Here is an 18,774-nt window from a genome sequence, read left to right on the forward strand (position 1 = left end):
CAAGTTTAGGATTGGAAGGATTCTGTTGCCTTTTAAAATATTTTCTCACAATATCCAGCACACCATCCCATTTGCTCTGATTCTCATCTTATGCACACACTTCAAAGATAAAACGACATGAACAAGTAAGTAATACAATCTGATCCTTTAAAGGGATTAGAGTTTGAGTAAAGTCAGCAACCTTTGATTAATTTTCATTTTTTATGATTGATAGATGCTAAATTAAATTATATAAATGAACAGACAGGCCCATAAATTTTTAAAATCTATACTTTAATTTAAATAGCACAAGGACAAACATTTATCTTCCACTGAGTTTTCCCACCAGCCTCCAGAATTAAAATGTTTTTGTTTGTTGGTTTTTATGCTCAGATTTTTTAAATAATTATTTGCATCTGCATTTTGCATTTCTGTTGATCCTCAGATGTGAATAGCAAAATCATATCTAGTTTCTTGATAAAAGTTTACAGGAAACATGGAAATGACACATCCTAATATTGAGTTTATTCTTTCTTCTTCTCTTTCTCATTGTTTATCTTCCCTTTTAGTAGTTTATTTAGAATAATAAGCTCTGTTTTATACTGTGCATACGTGAGCTGGGACACCCTTCACTAGTCCAGGTTGCTCCAAGCCCTGTCCCACCTGGCTTTGAACACTCCCAGAGATGGGGCAGCCACAGCTTCTCTGGGCAGCCTGTGCCAGAGTCTCAGCACAGTTTCCCCTCTGGTGACACTCTTTGGTGTTCTGCTTGAAGAGCCCTAAGTGACCCTTTAAGCTTAAACACAGACAGGTAAGTTTCATCCTAGATGTTTATGAGGTAATGTGATGCAAACGTGACCCGGTGATTTAATCAGAATGGAGTGAAGCTGAACATCTCCTGAGAGTCCTCTGGGACTGCTGCAGGAGGGTGAAGGCCAGGAAGAGCTGGGAAAAGGTACCACAAGGACGGGGGGAAAAAAAACCTTACAAACCCAAACCAGAACAAACCAACACGCATTTTATAGGGAGAGGGGAAAAAAGTTAGAATCCAGTCGTGTCTTTTAAAAGGGAAAGGTTAGAAAAACATTCGGAGAGAGCGCCCGAAGAGTTAATTTCCAGCAGCACTTGAGGCAGCAAAGGCTGGGAAGGCTCCAGGCGCCCTCTGGTGCGAGGCGGCAGCAGGAGTGGAAATTTCCTCTGCAAAACAGCTTTGTTCTAAAAGTCCAGGCAGATAAAATGACTTCTAATCGTTCCGATGGGAAGATGAGCTTGACTCCCCAAGCGAAGCCTGGCTTGGGGTACAGCTTAGCAGCTTAGTTTCGAGGTGATGGGGAGGCAAGGAGGATGGTTGCTTTATATTTTTATTCTTATTATTTTTACTTGTTTTTCTTTATTTTCTTTTTCCCCTCCGGAGTCTCAAGTAGGGCCGGCTGCCATATGAAGAAAGGAGCCCTGAAAGCCGGTGAATGAAAATCTCGCAGGATCCTCGGAATAATGGTTGCAGCATGACAAACATTTTTTAAAAAAACCAACAAAACCTCCCAAATTACGCCCGCCTGTTTCCTTCCCGTCTGGAGTTTCCAAGGGAGGGGATAACCTAAACGAGTACGGAGGAGAAATGTCTTCTTCCAAAATGACTTAAATACTAAAAGGGAAAAGACTTCGAAAAAAGAGGAAAAACAAGCAAACAAACAACAAAACAGAAAAGACATTCTTGACTTCAAGCACCTCTCTCTTAAAACTGAAAGATGCTCCCTAACCCAAATCGACACCCTTAATTTAATTGCCAGGAGAGTTAGGAGCGCTCTCTGCTAGCAGGCTACGAATTCACATTTTTTAACATCTTTTTTTTTTACACTTTTACCATCATTAACAGCGATAATAGCTACTTGTGAGGAACAAAAGCACAAAAGCCCTCTAAATGCAAAGGGGCCGACGGAGCAAACCGGTAGAGCAAACATCAGGGCTCTTCCTTTAGGTACCTGCTGAGGAAATATATTCTGGCTTTAACCCCTAAAATTAAAAGGTGGGGTGTGTAGGCAGTGTTTATGCTGATTGGAGACAAATACACAGAGCTTTCCAACACACCTTTACCCGCTATTTTTCTTCCATTCCTAGTATCTTCCAGCAAATGTATCTGCCAATCTCTCCCAGGAGCCGTGATTTTTGGCAGGACCCGCTTTTTGACGGGGGGTGGTCCCGCAGTCGGTCCAGGTGGGAGATGGTCCAGCCGCGGGGATGGAAACGGGGCTTTCAGCTGCCCTTGGACTGCAGCTCTTCCTCTCGCCACCCTTTCCATGGGGGCAGGAGGCGCTGGGCTTCTCTCTCAGCTAAGGACAGAGTTACCTTAAAAACAAAACATAGCTTTGTTTTATTACTTTTTGTCTTAATAACTTAAAAAAATGTTCGTTTCTTTTTGTGGTATTATTTTTTTTTCTTTTTTAAAGGAGGCTTTTAATGCAAGTGCTTTCACCTCCTGATCTGACAGTGCTCGACAAAGTTTGGGGAAATTAGCGGCAAGTCCCTGACGGCCGCTCTGCCTCTTGCATACCAACCAAAACACACTCCCTTGGGATAAAAAAAAAATGCTAAACTAAACACAATTTATTTAGTAAAAGCCAACAGATTTCTGTTGTCAAGATGCAGGCTAGGCTCCGCACCAATCTTGGTTCGCAGGCACCACACGCGTGGTCTTCTTCCATCCCAAGCTCCCCATCGAAGTGCTGTGAAACAGAAAAGACAAAAAAAAAAAAAAAAAAAAGGAAAAAAAAAACTTTTTTTAAAAAATTTTTATTACTAAAACACCCATTTTACAGGCAGCGAGAAGTCAAAGCAAACTGCAGCCGAAATCTTGTAGGAAGGGTCATGCGCGGGCGGATTTGTCCTATTAATAGGACACAGGAAGAGCCGGGAGAGCAAACGCCTGCCCTGAACACAGCGTGGGATGTTATTTGAGGTAATAGATTGAGAGCAGACACGAAATCAGTACTTTGTGGACGTTCAAACTCGCCGTTGTTTCGCGTTAAATAACATTTTAGAAGACGCTCCCCCGGTTTTTCAGCTGGAAGGATGCGGGATTATTTGGAAGTAGTTATAATGGAGAGAAAAAAACCCCTGTATTCAGACCACAGCTCCCTGTGGGAAGTTAATCAGCATTATAGATAGTAAACACTCCACTATTAACGGCTACTTCGCCGCAATTGGTTTTAAATCACAAATACATAAATACAGGAAATAATTAATTCTGAGACCACATCGGAGTTTACCTGGAAATGACAGGAAAGTAACACAGCATTCCTGAAACTGTCAGTGCCTTCCAGGGAAGCCTGTTGATACTGAAGAAATAAGAGCTGGCGACCAAAAAAAAAAAAAAAAAAAAAAAAAAAAAAAGACACCCCCGGAGCCCCAATGTCGCCGTATTTAGCAGGAAACATACAATACGTTTCTAGATTCTAGAAATCTAGTTAAAATATTGGCTGACACCGCATTAAAGATTTCAGTAACGTGGTTACAGACGTACGGAACATTTAAAACACGACTCTACCAGTTTAAGAACTAAGCATTTTAGGTAAAAAAGACTGTGATAGCTGTTCATTTTCCCTAAATAGGAATTAATGGGTTTTTTAAAAAGAATTCTTTTTACAACAGAGACTTCACAAAACAAGATTTCAGTATTTTTGCTTGTACTGACCTTCCTCTTCACAAGCAGTAAAAAATGTAAAGTTCAGAGGAGGTGCCGTATTTTTGGCTGGTTGTATTTTATTCTATTATTTTAGTTCATCTTGAGCTTTTGTTGTTTGTTTGTTTTCAGTATCCACTTTGTATCCATGTTTATTACATTAGTCCATTACTAAGAATTTCCAGGGCGGAAAAAAACAAAAACAAACCCAACACCAAAAAAAAAACCCATTATGGAGGTGACGTTTCAAATAAATTACTTTTTAAATAATCCATTAACTGCTTTAACGACCAGTGTTACTTATTCGCCAGTGCCCCGTGAAAGCTATAATTTATTTGAAAATTCTTTGCTGTTTCCAGTTGCTCTCCCCATAACATGCACCACTCGAAGAAAGCAAGAGGGCTCTCAAACAGGAAAACGCAGAGTTAGTCCCGCATTTTGCAAGACGGACACATGCCACTGGGGCTCCTAGTTTCATCTTTAATACAAAGAGAATTATTTTCCTCCTTGCTAAGCACTTCCTATTCCCGTGGATCTCCCTGGCAGGTGCTGGGTGCTGAAGCCTTAGGAGAAAACGGGCCACCTTTTGAGAAAGGCCTAACTATGGTCTGAAACAGCCGCACTTGAAAGAGCTCACATTAACAAGCAATAAACTCTGTGACTTCGTTTCAATCCCAAATTCACTGTACCACGATCAAAGGATGACGTAAACAATGTGAGGGGTACAGAAACAGTGTGCGAAAGTTACAGCCAAAAAAGAGAATGAAAAAAAAAGGGGGAAAGGGCTGCCATAACCGAAAAATGCTTTTAGGAGATGTAGCAGCCGCAATGTGGCTGGAGCAGGACCGGCAGATTTGTGCAGAGGACACGGCAGTGTTACCCGGGCTGTGAACGCCCTGCCCCGGCACCCACCTGCGGGGGATGCTCCGCACAAGGGCCACCGGCTGAGAACCAAAACCGCCGGGAGACAGAGCCGAGGGTTCCCCCGACCCCACCAGTTATTTTTATCCGGCCTTTCCAACCCATCAGATATTCGCTGCGAGGCGGGGCGATAGAAAAGTACCCTCAGAACTCAGCCGGGCACGCAGGGACACACTGAGCCCTCCATGGGAGAGAGGAGCCCGCAAATCCAACGCGGACCCGGGCAGGGCTGTGGCATCGGGCCCGCACTCTGCCCGCCCTGACCGTTCAGTTTGGCAACAGAAAGAGGCAATTACCTAAACCCAAAATATTGTGGAAATCTCCGTAAAGCAAAGAAAGAAAATTAAAAAGAAAAAATAAAAAATACAGTCCCAAATACCAGCTTAGAACGGGCTGGAGCCCAGAGACAGAGCTGCTGCTCGGATTGCCCTCCACGACGTTCCAACCACGGAGGGAAGGAACCTGCTTTTTTTTGTTGTTGTTGTTTTGGTTCTTCTTTTAGTTTGCTTTATTTTTGTTTATTTGACCTGCCATGTCTTTTTTTTTTTTTTTTTTTTTTTTTTTTTTTTTTTTCTGTACGAAACAGCAGCCCCGTCCCCGTGCACTAGGCCTTGCAAAATCTCACAAACCAGTTTATTAAAAGGGTAAACCCGGGACTGAGATATTCTGATTGGCATTTAGGTTTTATACATATAAAATATATAAATTATATATTATATATTTATATGCGTATCTAAAAATATATATCTAGCCTCCCCTCGGCCGGCCTATTTCAATATATCGGGAAAAAAAAATCATACTCGAGGTAATGCAAAGTGAGAAACATGAGCGGCTTTCCTGCGGCTCTGTCTGACAGGCTTTGTCTCTGTGTCTGCGTCAGACAGCGCTCAGTCTAAACCAGCCGGATTAACCAGGACGATCCCCGGGTGATCCTGAGCAGTGTGACAAACCACGGTGATAAAATACGACCGTGCCACTCTCTGCAGACACCTCGGGATTGTTTTACAGCGGCACATCCCCGGTGATCCCTCTGCCCCCGACTGCCGGCCGCGGGAATTAAAACCCACCATCGCACCCGGGGAAAGTTTAAAACCCTAGGATTCACTTCACTTTCCCCTTCAGCAACAGTAAAACAAATTCAGGTGTAGCGATAAACTCTCGTGTTAAAATCGTGACACGGGGGCAACTCATTCTGTTTTTAAATAATAACATTCTTAAATTGAAAAAGTGCAGTGTTCAGGAGTAGCGATAAACTCATGTAAAAATCGTGACATCGCTTAAAAGGCTTAGTATGATTTCAGCAACCTTGTATTTGGAATTCATTTCGGGGGCCCGGAGTGTTACGTGCTCTGTTACCCGGGAGGGAAAGGACAGAGCGGGACGCTGTGGATGTCAGCATTTCGGGGGATTTTTGTTAGATCCGAGGACAGGAGCCCCGGGGGAGAGCAGGCGGTCCCTGCACACAGCAGAGACACAGCCTCGCCATTTTACTCGGCCACCGCTGCTGCGCATTGAACGGGACATTGAAGGGAGGACGGGGCAGGCTCACACCCAGGACTGGCACCAGCGTTAATCCGGGAATGCGGAGGAGCCAAGGGACCTCCAGAGGGGCATGAGAGCAGACAGAGCCCTGCGCCCCTTCTCGAAGCAGCGCTGCTTCCAGAGAGCCCAAGATTTCAAAAAAAGAAACTGGTGATAACAAGGGAGGAGAGCTGCGAGCTCTTCCAGTTTGTGTTTCCAGGCGCGGCCCTCCAAGCGAACACGCCTGTGTCCCCCCGGCGAAGGGGTGACCGACATGAAGATGTCTGTGGGCCGCCAGGTCCTGCCCCTCACGGCGGAGAGGGCTCCGAGCCTCGCCAGCCGGGCTCTCCATGCCTGGCACCCCTCCCGGCCGTGTCACCCCGCTCGGCCCGCGGGGAAGGGCGGGCTGAGGGAGGCAGGCGGGGCTGGTGGCTGAGGACGGCTGCCGGCGGCGAGGCGGGAGGGGGGAGCCCAGAGAAAATGGAGGCAAGGCGGGATCGCAGCGCTGAGTGGCTGCATGGCGGCTGCGGGACGGCCGAAGGGCGGTCCCAGCTTGGTGCTGAGGCGGGGGCGAGTGAGCTTCCCCCCCGCCCGGCTGGGTTTAACCGGGACACGGCAGCGGCTTCCCGCCCGATCCTCCCCGGGCTCGGGGCACGGCGCGGCCCCTCAGGGCGGCCCTGGGGCGGTTCCAGAACGTTCCCCGCGCTCGGGCAAGGCGGGCGGAGGGCGCCCCCTGCTGGCTGCCCGCCCGCAGCGCTCACGGCCCTCAGGGGCGCCGGGACAGCTAAACACATAAAATTTAGTAATTTTGTGGGGAAAACGTCATCTTTCAACGCTGCTTTGGCATCCTGCAGTATATACCCGCACCTGCTGACCTGCTGAGTGTATAATTTGTGTCAGGATTTTGTCAAATTTTTAATTTAGCAGTGTAAATCTAAAGTGCGGTGTTGCCGAATAAAATTAATGTTGAGTTAAATTCAGCTAACCAGCGCAATACTTTCTCCCCCCCCCCCCCTTTTTTTTTTCCTTCTTTAAAAGTACATTCCCATTTTATCACCCCTTTATGTTGGTTCATGGTTCCTTTAAATGGCCCTGAATATCAGATGGCAAACACTGAAAATGTAAATCCGGTTTGTCTAAGCTGGAGTTTAAAATATTCTTGTGATGTCAGAAAGTGATGGCTTATAAAATATTTTCATTTAATTAGGAAACGCTAAGAGGATTTCTGCAAGGAAAGAAAATAAAGGCAAGGAAGCTCAGTTTGAATTATTTATGTGCTATGAACTATCATGATTGCTGCTGCAGCTTTTCAAGTACAAAAATGCAGGATTTGCTCGCTTTTCATTTTTAGAACCTAATTCCTTAATTATTCAGGCATGCAAATTACTGTGAACAGGGATTATTATGCAGGTAATCAAGGTTTTTTTCTAAGTTTACTTTTAAAAAGCAAAGATTGGCTGATACTCTGTACAGCATTGCTAACACTGGGCTTGCACACTGAAATACTCCTTTAAGATGTGATAACAGTTTGGGATTTCACGCAAGTAAAAGGGGAAGGGATGAATTTGTGCCTTGCATAAGCTGAGGAACACAATGCATGGCATAAATCTTGCTGTCCTGTGAGAGAGAATGATCTCCTTCCTCAGGACCAAGTGCTCATCATCTCCTTTCTTCTCACAGAATCAGAATATTCCAAGTTGAAAGGGACTCAAAAGGATCATAGAGTCCAGCTCCTGGCCTTGCCCAGAGCACCCCAACAATCCCACCCTGTGCATCCCTGAGAGCTTTGTCCAAACTCTCCTGGAGCTCTGGCAGCCTTGGGGCCGTGACCATTCCCTGGGAGCCTGTTCAGTGCCCGACACCCTCTGGGGGAAGAACCTCTCCCTGATACCAGTCTGACCCTCCCCTGACCCATTCCCAGCTCCAGCCATTCCATTGGGTTCTGTCCCTGGTCTCAGAGAGCAGAGATTGGAGCTGTCCCTCCATTGCCCCTTGGGAGGAAGCTGGAGACCACAGTGAGGTCTGACCTCAGCCTCCTCTAGCTAAAAAACAAGAACTCTTCCCCTCAGTGGTGTGTACAGAAAGACAGTCTGTAGAGTGTACTGTGGGGTGGGGAGGTCAGAGGATGTTTCAGATTGGAAAGAAGTGCAAGTAAGAGGAAAGGGGAAGCCCCTTAATTCCACCATTTTGTCGTGCTGACTGGCCTCTGTCAGGGGTGGGATCTGGTGCCCTCAGGGGTCTGTCTCCTCCAGGAACATGCTGCATCCATTTACACAGCACCATGGCAGTTTAATTCGCCTGTGCTGAGACTCTGTCTTGGCTTTGGCTATTTTGGTTTGGCTGCCAAAGCACACAAATCCAACAGTGGCAGACTGTAAGATAGAGAAGCTCAACTTCTGTGCATAAACACTGCTCTGCATCATTTAATAAATTATGCTGTCAAAAGTACCACAGAAGTACACCATCAGTGAGCACAGGCTATATTTCTGAATGTTTTTGCAGCTGTAATCACACTTAGATGCTTCAATTAGCAGTCCATTATTTAAAGCTGATGGGTAAACTTGTATACTTTCCAGATATACAAGTGGCATTGTATCTCCAGTATGACTGATTTCAGTGGGATTGCAATTTGTTATGGAAGACCTTCTCCCAGCCCTTCAGACTCATATATTCCATTGTAAAGCTGAGCATAAGTCCCTGAAGGCAGCGTGTCTTAGGGCGGGGAGAGGTGGGAGGGGTCAGTTCCTGTTTCAAGGGTCTCTTACAAGCTGTCGATCACTTCAGTGCTTCTGGCTTTAAGGCATGTCAAGTTAGAAAGCCAAGATTTGTGGATTGGCCTGCTTTGGATGCTGCTTAATATGAGTCTCTTTTGATCAGTTACAGAAATAAAGCCATACCCATACAAGGCTTTTTTGGTGTTGGAGAAACATGCTGTATGCATCTGTCCAGAGAGCTGGATCTAGAAGTAAGGAGTAATGTTAGCTTATTCGTTGTCCAAGGAGAAGAAAATTAGGGGTTTTTTTATATGTCAGAGGAATATTTTAAAATGTTAGGACAGGAGTTAAAGGTCTATGGAATGCGGCAGCCTGAGTCTTTTGGAGGCCTCATGACTCTTTTAATTTTCCTCCCTCCCCAGAACTCCCATTCCATTGCAATTGTTTGAGGCACCTTCTGGGCAGCAGGGAGGAGTCCACACCATTAAAAAGGCTGTTTTATTTCAGACTGACAAAAATGCGCTACAGTGTCCACCTCATGCACACACAACAACTAACAAAACCTTTTAACTTCTCCCTGACAAAGTAGTTTCCTCAAGCATTTTTCAATAGCCACTCCTTAAAGCAGGAGAAAAAAAACCTTCAAACATTAATCCCCACCAACTACTCTGCTGGCAGATAGCCAAAAGGAGAAATGAACCTCTTACTTCCCTTTAAGTTTTACTTTTTTGACTCACTGATGAGAGTGATAGGCAGCAGCAGTGTAGTGGCTCTGATGGTGTCAGAAGGAAAAGATGGGGTGGGGGATGCTGATACAGCAGGGGGAAAAGTCTGCGTGCTTGATAACTGGTTATGTTCAGTTAGATAAATATCACAATGCAGTTAATTACATGGAAAATGCTACGGAAGATATTTATAGCAAATATAAATTTACTCCTTACAAATAACGAATAGCCTTCTCAAAGAATGGAAATAGTAATGCTCATACTAAGGAGTATTGGCATTAGCATTGGCATAGTGGGACTTAGCCAGCTTGAAGGAAGACATCCTGTTATGAACAAAACCTACGAGTTCAATCTCCTTCTTTGTTCTGAAGATCTAAGGAAAAAAACTGCTTAGAAAACGAACACGATTAAAAGAAATCATGACCATAGAATGCGCACACTTGCATGTTCTGGTGACATGTACTTAAGGAAGAAAAAGGTGGGCGGAGAGAAAGAGACAAACTCACAGAAAAAATCTGATTCACCCCGTTATTTTGTCCACATGATGAAATGTGAACATGGAGAAAAAGCCTGTGCATACAAAGGACACGACCGCCAGCGCTTAGTAATGGGATTATTTATTCATTCTATTTACTTCCTTGTAACAGTCCTATAATATATAATGTCCCGCTTCCAGGGCAATTTACAGGTGGTTTACAGAACGCTCACCCTCAGGCATGCCAGCCATGGGGTTGGATGCTTCACTGTACTGACACTGATGTAGGAACTGTAGGAACCCTGGTGTTTGTTGCTGAGACTGCTGGAAACTTCCTGCCTAGGGACAGGAGTGGGTGAGGAGATCAGACATCTCCTCCTTCCCTTTAGTTCAGTTCCTCAAAGCATTGTTTCTTCTGCCCCAGGAGGGGAAGCCACTTCCAGCTTTGGGTGGATGGAAGAAGAAAAGGCAAGAGCAAACAGCAACAGATGGAAAAGTAGGAGACAAATTAATTTTCCTTTCCCTTTCTGGATATGTCTCTGGAATTTAATTATCCTGGGATTTTATAGCTGTCAACTGATGGATGAACAGCCTACCAGTGCCTGCTGGCTAATCCACTTTGGGGCTATATTAGATTGGTTGAAAATGACTGGATTAAAATAATATTCTGCTGTAACATAAAACAATAATAGGAGAATGAGGAAGTTTACAGAAGAAGTATTATTGGTGTCAATAGAAAAAACTGAGTGTCAATTTCTAAGAGGTAGATCTGAGTTTCAGTAATATTAGTGCAGCAACAGAGAGAGTTGAGCTTGTTCATATGAGACTGCGAATTATATAAAAGAAAAAAAGAGACAGAAATATGAGAAAAATAAATATGATATATGGTCTTGTGGTTTGGTAGGAAACCAAAGAGAGGATATTAAATTATATGTGGTCAGTAGCATCTTGTAAACCCAGATGCAGGACATAAAGAGTGGTAAAACAATAACAATTGGAAGAAGAGAAATGGGAAGTCGTAGACCTGTCAAAAGAGATACAAGCGAGCTCCTTTAAATGAGTCCTTGAGGTTTATACAGGTGAAGATATGTCTTAAGCCATGAGAATTCCTACTGTGTATGAAGTTTTTATTTAATGATTCATGCTCAAACAACCCACCACCAAAACCCAGAATGGTGCATCCACCTTAGTGTGTTTTGACACTGTGTGTCCAGTTCCTTGCTCATTCTTGTGAATAAAGTTTAAGGAAGCTTGTTTTTATATATGACTTTTTACTTTTATATATGGCTTTTTGAATATATATTATATATGGCTTTTAACTTTTTTTGTTCTTAGTGCAACAAACACACAGTGGGTCTTTTGGCAGAAGTATGAAAATTGTTTCTGCACCAATGCAATGCTTTTATCATCCTGAATTGTTTCCTTCAAGGTATGTCTACATTCCAGTATCACCATTATCTTGTTTGAATTGAATATGATGCATTTTCTCTAAGTAATTGGGAAAGAAAAGTATTTTTTTAATGTGAACTGTTTGCAAACTGAGAAATAGAATAGAATAGAATAGAATAGAATAGAATAGAATAGAATAGAATAGAATATTTTCAGTTGGAAAACAGCCACAGTAATCATCTGGTCTAGCTACCTGACCACTTCAGGGCTGGCCAAAAGTTAAAACATGCAATCATTGTCCAAATGCATCTTAAGGTCTGACTTGATCATTGATCACCTCTCTAGGAAGTGTTTTCCAGTGTCTGTGGAAACTTCAATGCTTTTAGGAATGATAGGTAAATCGTTATTTTAGTATCTTAAGTGAGTAGAAGTAGCTACAGAGTCCTTGTACTTCCAAAAAGCTCCCTGAACAAAACAAGAGTGATTCAGGGAGTATCAGGAGATCTCATAAAATACATGTGGTGTCTTTAACAAGGTAAGCCTGATCTCCTGACTGGCTTCTCCTGGGAGGAGGTGGTAATCTTCCCCTGTTTAATCCATATTAGTAATTAAACAGATAACTTATGGAAGACCTCTTAGGTGAGAATATCAACAGCTTAATTGCCTGTACTGAGCAACAACTGATGAAGTCACTGGCATTCACGGATACTTCCTGTAGAAGTGCCTTCATCATAAATTGTGCTAAAGTGACCAATACTCTGCCCTTTATGTAGAAAAGTGTTAACAATTTTCTCTGTAATAACATCAAAACATTGATGTTGCTTTTTTGCAAACTGTGAGTGCAAAGATCTATGTCACAAGTTTGGCATTTCCCGTTTGGTAAAACTAGCTCCCACATCCAATGACTGTGAAATATTTATATCCTTTGGCTTTATTATCACTTCTTTTGTATCAGCCAGATCTGCTGCCACCTGTTTAGCTTTCCTCCTACTATTGATATCCCCACTGTCTTTTCTAGCACTGATTGTGGGTAGATAGCAAAGCCTGTAGAGAAGGAACTGGCAGGAAAGTCCTGTCTCCTTGCTGAGGAGAAGTGACTCAGTCATTCAGGAGGGCAGTGATTCAGTGCAGACCAGCACTTAGGCATGTCAAATTCAGCATCCTCAGGTTTCCTGAAGTCATGACCCACCACAGGAGCAATGACGAGCTGAAGTAATCTGTGACAAAGAATCAAAAGGCAGAAGGCACCCACTTGCCAGTTGTTTGATTTCTATGGTTGTATTATTTTACTGCATTATCAGCAGTATGACTTGAAAGACTAACAATGCAATACACTTAAAATGACTGAGCTGGAGCTGAAATGCATTGTTCTGTCAGAATCTAAAAGGAAGACCCTCAGAAAAGCCAGTCTGAAGGACAGGTAGTGATCTAATTTCAAAAAGGGAGCTCTAGACATGGAAATTGTAAAAGAAACAGCATCTTGTGGTTTCTAGAAATACTACATTTTCTGTCAGATTACACTCTTGAAGCCAGATTTCATTCTTATTTTCAAAATATAGTTGTTGCTTTACAACAAATTCTTAGAAATACCAAAGAAATGTTGTATTTCCTGTATATTTTTACTACAGTGATTCATTTTATCAAAGTGCTTGATTTTGTTTGGTTCCAGAATCTTTTTTTCCTTTACACTTATTTCAGTTCACTCCTATTTCCTTCAGTCCTCTTTCCTCTATCTGCTGATTCTCTTCTGCACACCGTTTTTCTCTTATATCACTGTTCAATTTCTACCTTCCATTTTCTGCTCTCTTGCAGACTCTGTTTTTTGGTAAATATGTAAATAGAAATAATAGAGACACTTAAAGCCCTCTAAATATTTATTGTCCTAAATTGGATTCTTCCAAAACATATACTACATATAGAAAAGAGATTGCTCTGTGTTATGACAGAAAGAATAGCAAGATTTTTTAACAGGGCAAGCTTTACAAGACCTGACACAGTGCAGTTCTAAAAAAGACAGAAAAGTTTTTATTTTCACATTACAAAGGAAAAATTCCATACAGCAATATGGTAATCATAAGGAAACTTCTAGGAAATTGCTTTTCTTTATTCTTAATTGCCAAAAGTAAGGGGACACCTACAGCTGTCAGCCAAAAGAGGTTTTTTTTTTTCTCCCTACATTTATGTTTCATGATTGTGGAAGATGCTGTCCGTGGGCCATTGCCTTTAGAATCAACACAAGTTTTGACTTTTTTAAAGAAGAAAAAATGTAGTGAAAAGATACGATAAAAAGACAGTTAGCCAAGATACTGTGTTTAATCAAGGCAATAAATAGGTTCTCACTTTATGGCTCACAGAGGCTCAGTAGATAATTCATAACCATCAACTGGAGTTTGAAAGGTCCCAAATAGCAAAGGGCAAAAGCTGTATTAGCTCTGGCATGCACATGAACGAGTCAATAATGATTCTGTGAATAAAGCTTTTGATCACTTTAGAGGGAATCATTTACTCAGTATAAAATAATTTATTCAGTATAAATTTCCCCTGCATCCAGAGACCCCAAGGACACAATGTGGAGTGGTGACAAACATTCCTAAGAGGGATAGTGGGTGTTGGAGCTGTGCTCTGGATTTGGAAGGATGTTGTGGACTAATCATTTACACTCAGTAATCAGAAATTCCATGTTCAATTATGTGTAGGTCACAGAGCTAGCCTCCAGTTTGCTAACTCTCATAGAAACTTGTAGCAAAAAGTCATTGTGTGCACCCAAAGAATGAAAGAATTTAATTAATAACCTGGGGTGAGACATGTTCATCCTACAGGAACTGTTTGTAGCTCCTCAAAGATTCTTCAATTCTTCACTTTTCTGAAAGCACAGGTAGAGGTGTGCAGGTACAAGCATAGTGGCACCTATTCTGAGTTCTCCCATTCTTTTAAAAAAGCAGAAAGATAAATTGATTCTGGAAACCACAGAGAGCTGAAGACTTGCTATGGCAAGGCCATGGCTGAGGACACCACATAACTGGTCTCTGCTCTGTGCTTGACTTGTTTTGCTCTCAGGGGTGGTGGTTATGGAGGGAGCCAGCACCTGCCAGCCCAGTGTCTTACAGGATTGGTTTGGTGTGTTTCCTTAGGTGACTGTCTGCATACTGGCAGTGTTCAGGAAGGTGGGGAGAGAGGCAGACACTATGGTGGCCACATGATGATTTCAGGTAAACATAGGATCTTAGATTGTTTGGATTGGAAGGGACATTTAAAGGTAACCTAGCCCAAGCCCCAGAGGAGGAGTGCAGGTCTCATGCCAGAAAGGCTTAATGGGGAATCTCCTGCACTTTTGGGCCCTTGCTCAGGAAGCCTGTGCTTGGTTTGGAAAGAAATTTTTAATGATTTTTATAATGCATGTAAGGCATGTTAGGGCTGCATCCAAACAATCTGTAGAGAACCTTCAGCTCCAAAGGAGGTGATGAAAGAGTAGAAGCTGTCAACAGCACATAAGATTTAAACCCTGGTCTCTACAGATATCTTGTACTGAGTTTAAGCAGACACTGGAGTCAAGCAAAGAGTTAAATCTGTAAAGTGAAGTATGCACTTTTAAACATCTCATAAATTGCTTGTAACTGCACAAAATACCGCAGGGTGCATGTGAGCACCCCCACATGAAGCTGAATTGCAGCCAGTTAAAATATCCTGCAGCTTTTGCTGATAAACCTGATGAAAGAGAGGCTTATTGTAATAGAAAGAAAATGTAGGAAGGATTTGTAGATAAGTGACCATTCTAAGTCAGTGACCTGGGGGAGGATGTGATGCTAACAACATTATTTGATGAATCATTGAAAGCTGTAAAGGGAAGAATGGCAAACCTTTTTAGATAACATATATATATAAGTTGATATATCTGACTTTGCTTTGTCATAGAACTGCAGCGTGACAACACAGCTAGGTTAGTCAAACCCTGATACACAGAGACAATGATTAAAATATCCATGTAAAAGAGACAAATCTTCTGGAAAACAGATGAAGGATGAATGAAGAATAAACTTCATTGGACCCATCTTTATAAAACAACTCACCAGGGGTCATCTTCACCTGAAAAGCTCTTTATTTGGAACATTTATTTTAGATTTAAGACACTAGAAATACTTCTAACTCCTAAGAAGTAGCCTAATGAATGGACATTTATTTCAGTACTGACTTCACTGTAGCTGTAAATAAATTGCAGACTCTCCTAGGTAAGAGCAGTGGATTGTTTTGAATGATGGCTGGTGGAAAAGACATCAGGCTAAACAAACCAATGTTCTCATGTTTAGGTTGGCAACATCAATGTCATCAATCCTGTGCTTTCAAAAATAATGTATGGACTCTCCCTTCTCCCACTTCCATTATTAGATTTACTTTAAAAATCAGGATAATTTTAAATATTGCAATTCTAGATAGGCTTGTTTTTCTTAGATGGCCATAGTTACTGTGAGCAGAGAAAAAAAATCACATTTAGTAGTTTTTCTTGGCATCTCACATGTATGGGACAAAATAATCCAGAGGTTCTTATTTGTCATTTAAAAACATCAAGCATTGGAAGGCATGTGATTAGCTTTTGAAAACTAGAAATAATGTACTGTCAAATGTATATAAATACAGATCATCAGAGTGATTTTTTAAAACAACCATGCACAAAATTGAGAGATGATATTTTTATTCCAACAGGAGGGTTCATATTCACACAGATTTATCTCAAAATAGTAAGCAGTGTACAATAAAACAAATTAATAATTTCAATATGAATAAAGCCTGTAAAGTCCTGTATTTTTATGAAGAGATGGTTATCAAGTCTGTTAATGAGATATTCTTAGGAGAAAAATGAATGTTCATAGGCTCAATTACAAGATAACGAATATGACCTAAACATAGGTCTGCTATTATGGAGTTTCTTACTGGTTGCTGAAATAAGTTGAATATTTTTTTGATATGAGAAGGAAAAAAAAAATACTTTTAAATCTGGACTATTTGCCTTTCAGGATGTTTCCCCGACAGGCGACTGCACCAGGTAGCAAGACACAAATAGGCACTTTGACTCTAGACCTGAGATTTCTGGGAAGTGTAGTTTAGAAATCAGGGAAAAAAAAAAAAAAAAAAAAAAAAAAAAAAAAAAAAAAAAAAAAAAAAAAAAAAAAAAAAAAAAAAAAAAAAAAAAAAAAAAAAAAAAGAGCAATAGGGTTTTTCTCTTTTTATAGATGGTTATTTGTAATTAGTGAAATGACAAGGTTTTTTGGTTTTGCAATTAATGAAGCTACAACATTTTGTATTTGCAGTTAATGAAAATGCAAGATTTTGTGTGGTCACACACAGTGATGTTCTTCCGGTCTGGGGGCAATGCCAGAGGCATGTATTTCTTCTGATGACAGAAATGCATTTAAGCATTTATCTGGGAGATTATGAGCAATACCTTTGAAAGGAGTAAGATGGATTGCTAAAGGAGATTCACATGATTGAGCTGTATCACCAGTGATGTACTGACAAATGAAAAAAGAGGTAAGTTATCCATGTTGTGGTCAAACCAGTGGGGAAGTGAGTAATCTTCACACTGCTCAAAGTAGAAACAAGTAAATTTTCTCTCATTGTGTGGCAATGAAGCTAGAACATGGATGGATGGAGATGAGGCAGGGTAAGTGGAAACTTCATTATACTTTAGAGCTCCAAATGTTGATTTCTGGCTTGATTGGAAGAGAGAACCACTGTCACATTTTAATTGTCAATTAATGCTCTTCATTAATGCTCTTCCCTGCTATATTTCTCTTGCTTATTCTTACTAAGGTGCCCTGTCTTCTGACAGTGAAAAGTACATCTCTGGAGGGTTACCTGAGGAAGGAACCCAAAGGACCCTGCAACTCAAGACTCACAATCTCTCTACATACAATATTGGGATAAAAGCAATATCTAGTAAGGGGACAGGTGCAGTGGTGAAAAATCTACAGCAGGACCTGGTAGATTTTCTTCTTTGGCAATTAAAGGTGTTTCTCTTTGGCAATTAAGGGGTTTCTGTGATAACTCTGCTAAGAAGCAATCTTCCCTTGATAGAAGCACTGATGAAAGAGTGCCATGCTCCCTATCTACAAGCTCATTCCCAAATTTGGCACTGTGGCCACTTTGGCCTTACACTGGGGTGATGCTCTGGTGACGAACATTCTGTGGGTCTCACTGTGACTGAACCAAGAGGAATATGTTGCTTACCTCAATGAGATTTCAAGGTTTCTCCCTGTGATGCAAACTGTAATTCTTAGTTGTGTATGAAATCTACAGTGATGCAATTTCACTGGGACAGGACATCAGGGCAAACACACAAAAGAAGTAGAGTTTAAATCTTCTCAGGCTGGTTATCAATGCTTATTGGTTTGCAACTGAGAAGCTATAAAGCATTTTGCACTAGATGGAGTAAGGTTACAATACAGCAGATCAGTTAGGAAGGAAAAACTGCTTAACAATGTGCAGCTTCCCTTGTAATATTTACAAAAATTGCAGTGCTCAATAGGCAGGCAAAACAAAATTAGTGTATCCCATAAAACTATTAGTCCCTTAGCTTTTGAAAACTGATTTTTAAGGTTAAGTTTGTAGCCCGTGGTAGGATCCTGAGCTACCAAATTTCTGTAGATGATTATTTAACCTGGTCTCAAATCATGGCAATTAAACTAATTTTGTCTAAATGTCGTTCAAATCCATTTATCATGAGTACAACAATTCTTTACCTTGCTGTCTTCACAATGCATTTTTGCACATTTGAAGACTATTACACTCTCCCTGCTCAGTTTGTGTTTCTGTAAAATAAAGAAACACAACCTTTCCTCACGGATCATGTATTTTATTGTTATAGTGGATCATTTTCCTGTTGTTCACCTCTGGGCCATCTCTTGCTGATGAGACTCCTACTTATTGAGGTTCACTGCCCAGAGGACAATTTCCTGCATAAGTCTGGACTTCTTACTGCTGCACAGTAACAGAACATGTTATGTTCATTCCCATATAACATGCATGTTTATTCATAGTATTTCTCTTTTTTTGCAACCATATGTTATAGCTGACTCACATTCCTTTTTAACTCCCCAACCTTCTTCTGCAGAGAATTTTTCAAATAGAGTCAATGAAGTAAGAAATCAGTTCATGAAGAACAGAAGGCAGAATCTAAAATTATATTAAGTCCAGTGCAACAAAGCCACTAAAGCTTCAGTTATCGAGGGAGGAATTTGTGATTAAGTCTGTAAATTCCATTTCATGCTGCTATAAAGACATGTACTGTACCTCTGCTTGAACAGTGACTCTCAGCTTGGATGAGGCAAGTAAACAGAAATTTTAAATTTTTACAGCATTTACCTGTAAATGTGAAAC

At 41.5% G+C, this 18,774-nt stretch overlaps 1 long non-coding RNA gene across 1 annotated transcript in view; it reads left to right on the forward strand.

Moving 5' to 3' along the window:
• LOC310908585 overlaps nucleotides 1-16,602 on the forward strand; it is a 230,063-nt gene extending 213,461 nt beyond the window's left edge. The window contains exon 2 of the long non-coding RNA XR_014589879.1: nucleotides 16,511-16,602. This is a non-coding gene — a long non-coding RNA (uncharacterized lncRNA). The remainder of the gene's footprint in view (nucleotides 1-16,510) is intronic.
• The last annotated feature ends 2,172 nt before the right edge of the window (nucleotides 16,603-18,774 follow it).

The sequence above is a fragment of the Zosterops lateralis genome, assembly GCF_965231275.1.
Source record: "Zosterops lateralis genome assembly, chromosome: 4".
Taxonomy (NCBI): Eukaryota; Metazoa; Chordata; class Aves; order Passeriformes; family Zosteropidae; genus Zosterops; species Zosterops lateralis.